Consider the following 8,619-nt stretch of genomic DNA (forward strand, 5'->3'; position numbering starts at 1 on the left):
TATAGCTAGTTTCAGCATGAATCTGACAGAATTGTGGGAAAGCTAGAGGGACTTAAATGATGCTGTGTGTTACTGAAGGCCATAAGAAATCCATGGAAAGCCAGGAAAAGGATCTATTACCTGCTAGGAAATGCTACTAGGTATATCTCATATAGTATTCCATTTTGTCCTGGTTAAAAAAATTATCTTCTGTGGGTAAAAAATATTTTCAATTTAAATCACAGGGATCTTTTCTGGCAACAGGACTACCAATATAATACTTTTTTTATAGGACCGGGCACTTTGATCTGAAATAAAATTTGAAAAATCATTCATTCCTTCATTTATGCATTCCAAAATGGATAAGGGATTCTTAAAGTGTCAGTGAATAGTACTTGAATGAACAACTTAATCAAATTCTATTATCAAATATTTTTTCCTTTTCTAGGGTTTTAATCTTATGGAGATTAGTTCTTAAAAACTGTAATTTGTTAAATCCAGCTATTGAAATTTCAGTGGCTAAAGCATAACTTAGTACTAAAGTTATATCTCACCATTCTGTTTTTCAGGGGGCGGGGTACTGGGGATTGAACTCAGGGGCACCCTACCACTCAGCCACATCCCCAGCCTTATTTTGTATTTTATTTAGAGACAGGGTCTCACTGAATTGCTTAGCGCCTCGCTTTTGCTGAGGCTGGCTTTGAACTCATGATCCTACTGCCTCAGCCTCCCAAGCCACTGGGATTACAGATGTGCACCACTGCACCAAGCTCACCATTCATTTTTTCTCAGTTTTATTGTTCTCTTAGCAAAGGAAATTTGATATATTTGAATGTGGTTAAAAATATCTGGTCTGTGGAATCTGACAAAACATAGGAGGAAAGCAGAAATAGTACCATTTTTTTTTCATTCGGTATTATGATGGCATGGGATGATTGGATGTTGGTTGTAACGTTTTATCATTTTATCAGCCAGTAGCCTTCACTTTCACCTTTGCTTTCCCCTCCCTTCTACTGTCCCATCTTCCATGATCAATATTTTAATTTCACCTGTACAAAAAAATATCTAGAGTGATATAGCCAGGACAGTAATTACTTTTCTCTTTTAAAGTCAGCATCAGAATATAATTTAATCATTGAGTTTTAATGATCTCAAATAGGATAATAGTACTTTATAACTTGATTTGTAAGCCTGCTTTTGGAAGGGTATATAAATTATCTTTGTAGAATTGTAGAGGGTCAAAATGTAATGAATGATGTAAATCAACCTGATTTATGGTTTATAATCTTTTTCCTCATGAGCAGTCTCTGCCTTGTCCTTGGCTTTCCCAGTTGGCAACAATCATTCTTTAAGATCTTTTCACTGGGATTATGATAGAGATTTCATAACTGTTTTTACTTGTCTCAGGTCTCATCTTTCAATTTATCTTCTAGAATATAGCCAGATTGATCTTTTAAAATCAGATTGTTCTTCATTTTTCCAAAATCCCCTATTACCATGCATCACCTTCAGGAAAATATAAAATATAGTGATGCTTCCATTTAATTGTAATTAAAATTTTCTGAGAACATATATACAGTATGTTTATTTAATTCGAAAGTACACATGTATATAGGTCTGAAAATACTAAATATTAAGTACATTCCATAATAAGTACAAAAACAGAATTTTAAAAAGAATTTCTAATGTTTTCTTCCTCTACTCATTTATTTGTCTTGCGTACCTTTGGGTATGGGCACCCAGCTTTGGAGAACTCTTATCACTTGCCTGTTTTCTTCTTAAACTAGAGCCATAGCTACATAATTACAATTATGTCAACTCCTTGTATTCTCTTAGAAATATCTACCTCACTCCATTCACTCACTCACATAACCTCTTATTGTGTATTTCCCACTTAATTTTTAAGACTAAGTTCATGTGTCACCATCTCAGGAAAACTGAATTGTATCTCTTTGTCTCCTTGCAAAACATCCTAAATTAGCTTTTCTCATGTTTTGAAATATATATAGTTATTTTTTTTCTATCACCCGAAAGATTAGGAGCTCCTCTGGGGAACAATTATCTTCTTCATCTTTATATGTGAGAGGCTGTTGTCCCATATGTGTTAATACCCTCAACAGAAGTTAAATGAATTCATCAGTGTATCAGGTGAAAGGGAAGGAAGTAGGGAGGAAGAGAGGGAGAGAAGGGAGGAATTAATATTTGAGCTGGTGACTGGTAGAAGGAGGATTTTAATCCATATTTTCATGGCTCTTTGATGTGAATGATAAGTAAAAATTCAAATAAGGTGATTTTGCATTATTTTTAGGTGAGAAGCTGTCTTTATTATATATCAGAATCAAATGTAAACATCTATTAAGAATCACCCCCCGCCTTTTTTCAGGTTTTAAATACTTACCTTTTCTTATTGAAAGCTTTGTTTTTTTCTTTAAATTTTTTTTCTGTTTTATGTAATGCCATAGGAGTAGCATAAGTACATAAAATATTGAAAGAAAGCACCAAAAAAAGTACATAAAATATTGAAGTGCTTAAAGTTCCTTTTTAAATGAGTGTGAGGATAGAGTGAATCATAGGAAGCAGGTTATGGATAAGGATAATGTATTTTGATGATATTCAAATTCATTCAGCAAAGACCAAATAAGTCAGAGCAGATTTGCTGGTTCATCAGTTGTGCTGCTTCTGCATTCTTATTAGTAAACTGTAACACATTTTACAAAGACTCAATCTTTTCCCACAGGGCACAACTGTAGGTTAAGCCTAAAATGCAACTTTCATTATAGATCATTCATTGAAAGTGAAGTGAAGCTATTACTATATCTCTCTGAAGGGGTATACTGGCCACTCTCCTTTGGAATAGTGCATTATACTGGATTAGTTATTTAATACTTTAGCTATTACTGAGACTTGGAAATGTGTATAAATGTCCCGTGGGGCTTATTGATACTGTTAGAAAACACCATATATATTCTGAAAAAAAATATTGGAATCTTCACCCAGCCTCTTAAAATTTAAAACGTAAACATTTTCCATTTGTTGTTTTTAAGTAAAGTTTTTTTTTTTTTTAGAATTTACAGAAAATAATATTTATTCATTTGATTCACTGTAGTAATCATTATTCTGTGACATTGATATAACCAAATTTCCATTTGGTTGATAACCTGATTTTGAGCAAATTGAGATGTAAAAATAGAGGGCTTTTTCTTTTTTATTTATTTGGATTTTCTCATTGATAAATTAGAATAAAATGCATAATATCTACTTTTCCATAATGGGCTAATAACTAAATCCTAGTTAATTTTAGGCAAATTAGTTCTTCTAAGGGGTCAATAGTCTCCTTGGAAATGACTGACCCTTTTCTCCTACAAATAATGGATATTTGTCACCTTTCTGTGATAGTGGGGCTTGAACTTTTTATTTCCTTAAATTTAAAATGTCCAAGTTATTTGAATACATCAAAGTTATTTAAATTAAACTGTATCTTGTCATTCTTTTTTTTGCTTTATTTATTTATTTATTAAAAATTTATATGTGACAGCATAATACATTACAATTCTTATTACACATATAGAGCACAATTTTTCATATCTCTGGTTGTATTCAAAGTATATTCACACCAATTCGTGTCTTCATACATGTACTTTTTGGATAATCTTGTCATTCATTCTAGAAGGTTTCAAATATGATTCAAATTTGGAAAAATATTTTTTTTCTAGCTAGTAAATAATTTCTTAAATCATGAGTTGAAATTTCCCTATTTAAATGGAATTGTCTTCTTTTGTTAATGTAATAACTTGCAATAAATTGACAAATCTCAATTTATGATGTGTTTATTTCAGTATCTGCCCAGAGTTGTTATATATTTACATGGGTTATCCCATGAAACATTTTTAAATAGTCATCTTTATATATTTTTATTTTTTGTTGTTGTTTTTGGTGGTGGTACTGGGGATCAAACCCAGAGCCTTGTGCATACTAAACACTGCTCTACCACTGATCTAGATGTCCAGAACCTATATATTTTTTCTTAAAACGTGTAATATAACATGCTAAATGTATATTCTAGATGCATTCCTGTGATATACTGTGCTGAATCAATTATAGCAATTCTATATGCTATAGCTACTTATGGTATTATAGTTACCATACATTTATTTGTTTCTGATTTAACCTTTCCAACTGTATGTTTTCATTACCAAGGAGAAGTATGGCTCACAGACTAAAATTTCCAAGCACCATAAATGAAATAAAAATGAATTCTTCAAAGTTGAAATGACAATGAAAAAAAAAGGTATTGTAGTAATGGATCTAGATTAATAACATTGATGTTGATGAATTCACATAATTTTTATAAATATGAAACCAGTAATTCATGTGAATGGGATTATTCAGGACTACTTTATATGTATTAATGAAATAGCCTCTTCAAAAAATGGTGCTGGGAAAACTGGAAATCCATATGCAACAAAATGAAATTAAACCTCTATCTCTCACCTCGAGCAAAACTCAACTCAAAATGGATCAAGGATTTAGGAATACAATCAGAGACCCTGTGTCTAATAGAAGAAAAAGTAGGCCCTAATCTCCATCATGTGGGATTAGGCCCCAACTTCCTTAATAAGACTCCTGTGGCACAAGAATTAAAATCAAGAATCAATAAATGGAATTGACTCAGACTAAAAAGTTTCTTCTCAGCAAAAGAAACAATCTGTGAGGTGAATAGAGAGCCTACATCTTGGGAGCAAATCTTTACCCCTTAAACATCTGATAGAGCACTAATACCTAGGGTATATAAAGAACTCAAAAAGTTAAACACCAAAAAAACCCAAATAACCCAATCAATAAAAAATATTCTTGTTAGAACTGTATTTCATTTCTTTCTCCTGTTCTTTTTGTTTTAATTGTATAGCTACAATAATATTTGGTTGAAGTGGAGTTTTAATGATTCTTGGATTCAAAGGCTGTCTCTGCTAATTATAAGCTGTGACTTTGGGCAAATTACTTAACCTGTGCCTCAGTTTTCTTATATGAATAATGGAATAATTAATAGCAATTTTCTCATAAAATTTTTATAATGGTTCAATGACTAAATACATGCGCAAAGCATAGAGTAATAGTAACATAGTAATTTTAACATTTGAGTATTTTATTCTCTTTGTTGTTATGGAAATAAGTGCTTTTGTTCTTGAAATGGAGAGTGTTTATCTACTGACTACTTGGAATAATAAAGTGAATTGTTGCTGGGGAGTGAAATTGGCCAAATTATGTTATGTGCATGTGTGAATATGTCACATTGTATCCCATTATTATGTAAATTATATTGTACCAACTAAAAATTAATAAAAATACAAAGTGAATTGCATGAGTAAATTCTCTCATTATTGTAGTTTATTGTTGTAATTGTGCCCTTAGAAGAAAAGTTATGATAGTCTTCAAGTGATTTGGTTTTTCAATAGTTTAAACTTCATAATAAAGGTTATAAAACTGTATGCAACCATCACTACTTTCATTGTGACCATTTGGCACTTTTTAGGTTAGTAGTTACAGCAATAGATTTTAGCAGTGGATTTAGACCGTCAGTATGTACGCTCTGTCAACTCCAAGGATCTAAGGTTAATATATATGAAAGTAATTTTAATTCCAATATTTTTAAGAGATTACAATAAACATTGTGCTGTATGGCTCCTAACTACTCTTTGCAATAGGCATAGATTATTATCCTATTTTTTCTGATGAAGACTCATGGCTTAGAAGAGGTAAAATGACTTCCCTGAGATCGCATATCTAATCATGGTGACAACGTATGAAATTGGGCTTATGTTTTGTATTTATTTGATAGTTATTTTTAATTATGAAAATCTCTATTACATGTGACAGATTGCTTTAGGAAAAAGATACTTGCAAAGTAAAATTAATATGCTGAGTATCTAAAAATTTAAAGCCATTGCTATTATAAAATGACCAAGAAAGAAGGTCTAATGTTAAAATTGCTTTTTTTTGGTTTTAGTGTCTGAAAGATTTGTAATCTTTGGCTTTAGGTTGTTTTCATAATATGAAAGGAAAATATAAAATAGCCAAGATTTTTTTCTTAGTTGTTTTGAAAAATATAATATTCACAGTTTTTAGTAAAGTAGAAATGCCCAAATTAAATATCTTTGAAAAAATAAGTCTTTTGATAAATGTGTTGGCATTTCTTAATATAGGCTTATTAACAATAAGTAAATGAAATTCATAATGCAGTATTTACTTTCTTGCCCATTAGCATTTTTATAGTGAGAATCTGAGACATATACCAGTTTTTGTCCAGTTGTATTGAGATACTAATCTACCCCCAAATTTCAGTGATAACAATATAGTCTTAATAATTGTTCATGTTATATTTCTATTGAGGGTTGACATATAAACTTTACATTGTTGTTCTTTCTCGTGTGGGCACAGAGAAAGGAAGGCCACAGTGGAACTCCCAGTGGTGTAAAAGTTCCTGCTTGATAATGCTAGAGGTCATTTAGACTTATTCATTATTTTTCAAAGTAAGTGGGTGGGAATGATATTGCTCTCTTAAGAAGAATTACTAGGGGGCCGAGGTTGTGGCTCAGTGGTAGAGCACTTGCCTAGCATGTGTGAGGCACTAGGTTTGATTCTTAGGCCACATTAAAAAAATAAACAAAGACATACATTAAAAAAAGTATTGCTAGAAAGGGAATATATAAGGAAGACAAATAATTTGAATTAATAGTGTAATCACTTATAGGTGATATTGAAAGTCCTAGGTATAGAATCAGCTCAAGTTAAATATTAGAGTTTTCTGTGGAGGGTGCTATCTCTTGAGCAATATCTCAAATTTTTAAAAAATTTTTTTTATCTCATGAGCAATATCCAAAATTTTTTTAGTTTTTTAAATATTTGAATAGGATTCTAATTTTTTGTTGTTATATCAAAAATGTCTCTGCATTTCTTGTGTCAAGAAATTTCAAGGCTTTTGGCTTTAAGAAATAGAATCCCACATCAAACTGGTGTTAATGCAATGGGAGAGAGGGTTGTGTGGAATACAGAAATGCTAGGGAGCTTATGGGTAGAAGTACTGCTGAGCTTATGTGGGGCTGAAAAGCTATCAGGAATCTATCCCCTGGTCCCCTGCTTCTTCTCTCCTGTTTTCTGTGTGTGTTTCCTTCTTTACATGTGAGTATTTTTCTCTATATTTTCATGCATTTAGTACTTAGTGGAAGCCCCTTAGTCCCTGATTTTACTGTCACTACTTCAAAAAAACATGAGAGACTGAACTATGCTTTCTGAATCTTAGTTCTGAATTCTCAGAAGAGAGAAGAACCAGCTAATAGGTTATAACCAGCTAGGGTCATGGAATTTAAATTTGTATGGGTAGGAGAGATGGAAGGAGGAATTTATAGGAAGAGATAGACAATAGATAGACAATGCAAAAGTTGTCTGTTTATGCCAAGGTTAGATGTCTTATCAAAACAAGGAGCTGTAAAATGAATTTTCTTTATTTTTAATAACATCTTCATGAATGTTTAAATGAAATTGTCAGTTATTTATGTATTTATTTTTTACTCTTTGATGAGAGAATTGAAGAACAGTGATAAAACTTTGAAGGCAACTAATGGGTCATTTTTGATGTGGTTAAATTTTATAAAAGAGATTTGGGTCTATCCAATTTTTTGCATATGCTTTATTCCTGTCTTACCCCTTAGCAATGTTAGGTTAATGCTCCAGATACACTAAAAGCCATCTGCCATAAGATCTACGTTGATGCTTGTTTTCTAGACTAATTTGCCCATGCTATTCCATTTATTTTTATTTCTATTTCTATATGGTGGAAAATGGTTAGAGTCAACAGCAGGTGGCAGTGCAAGCAAAGGTTGTGCATTTGGTATCAGCTTGGAAAGGAATATTTTTCACACCTACATGAGTAGGTTAAATAAAGGAGTCATTAAATGAAGACCTACATTTATCTTCTATTAATTTAATTTCAAGATTTATTTTAGGAATTAGATGAAATCACAAATGTATTTAAAAATATCAATTTGGAGACTGAATTTTGTTTTGATTGTGGAATCAAATAACTGTTTGTTTTACCCGTGTTTGTTACTTATTTTACAACCAGAAAAAAAAAAAAATCTAAGCACCTTAAATTAAAAAGATTAGGTAGTTTGAATCCTGTTATAATTTTCAGTAAAAATTTCACAGAAACATCATTTATTTCTGTAGATGTAAAGTTAGTTATTTTGAAATTTTCTGGCAAACTTTAAGAAAGCTATTTAAAATAAAACCACTCTGATTAAATAGGGTAACAGATTTTTGAAAGTTTAAATTGCTGCTCAATTACTGCTCAATAAATATTGAAGTAATTTAAATAGCCATTTTTAGTTATAATTTCATGGACCATATATATATATTTTTTTAATTTTCTTACTTTAAAGGAAAGAAAACTGGACTAAAAAAAGGATTTTTTTGTTTTAATTGAGGTATTCTATTTGATTTTTCACAAATTTTGTGTTATTTTACTAGAAATAATGAAGACTTTTGAGGATATAAAGAACTGTTGAATATTGCTTGGATTTTAATAATGCTATATGTTATTTGAATAACTTACATGTGGCTTATTTAAATTTTCATGTTTAAATG

Source organism: Marmota marmota, unplaced genomic scaffold, assembly GCF_001458135.2.
Source record: "Marmota marmota marmota unplaced genomic scaffold, marMar, whole genome shotgun sequence".
NCBI classification, from domain to species: domain Eukaryota; kingdom Metazoa; phylum Chordata; class Mammalia; order Rodentia; family Sciuridae; genus Marmota; species Marmota marmota.